Source organism: Triticum dicoccoides, chromosome 7A (assembly GCF_002162155.2).
Source record: "Triticum dicoccoides isolate Atlit2015 ecotype Zavitan chromosome 7A, WEW_v2.0, whole genome shotgun sequence".
In the NCBI taxonomy this organism is placed as follows: domain Eukaryota; kingdom Viridiplantae; phylum Streptophyta; class Magnoliopsida; order Poales; family Poaceae; genus Triticum; species Triticum dicoccoides.
The window spans coordinates 78,628,649-78,629,605 of record NC_041392.1 but is presented as its reverse complement, the minus strand read 5'-3'; positions in this window follow the sequence as shown (position 1 = coordinate 78,629,605).

The following is a 957-nucleotide window of genomic DNA, read 5'->3' as shown; positions in this document are numbered from 1 at the left end:
AAAAAACTGTAAGTATTTAGTTGTAAGTAGAAATAAAAAATAAATAGAAAAAAAATTCTATTTTTATAGTAAAGTTATTCATAAACTAGTGATTCACACAAATTTTTAAAAATTCAAATTTAAACTATTTAAAATTTAAAACTAATGGCACTAACAGAAAGTTTATAATTTTTGTGACCTAAAAGCAAAAAAGAAATCACTAAAAAACTTTAAGTATTTAGTTTTAAGTAGAAATAAAAAAATAAAAAACCAAAAAAAATATAGAAATAAAAAAGAAAAAACCAAAAAAAATGCCTCCTACTGGGCCTCCACGGCCTGAATACGACTAGAAACCCTACATGGGCCAGGATTCAGGCCCGCAGAAGGCCCAATAGGCCCACAGGCAGTAGGAAGTTTAGGCCCGAAAGCCTGCATTAGAGAGGAGCTCGAATGGGTAGGAACACCAGCGCTTATAAACCAGTGCCGGCGCCCTTCAGCTAGCGATGTGGGACTAGACTTTTGGGCTCGGGGCAGCAAAGGCCATTGCTCCCGGTTGGTGGCACCAACCGGGACTAAAGGGGGCATTGGTCCCGGTTCGTGGCACCAACCGTGACCAATGCCCCCCTTCAGTCCCGGTTGGTTCCACCAACCAGGACCAAAGGCCGCCGCTTCCCGCCCTTTGGGCTGCTGAAAATTGGCCTTTGGTCCCGGTTCGTGGCACCAACCAGGACTAAAGGGGGCATTAGTCCCAGTTTGTGCCACCAACCGGGACCAATGCTCCGTCAATATAAGCCACACTTGTGAAAATTTTGGTTCAGTTTCTTTGATCCCGCCCCGACGTTGCTGCCAGGCTGCCCCTGTGCTCGCCTCGCCGTCGCCGCCGTTGCCCCTGCCCCGCCCCCGAGCGCGCCCTGCCTCGCCGTCGTCGCCGGCCGCCCGTCACCGCCCCCGAGCACCCCCTGCGCCGCCGAGCCCATC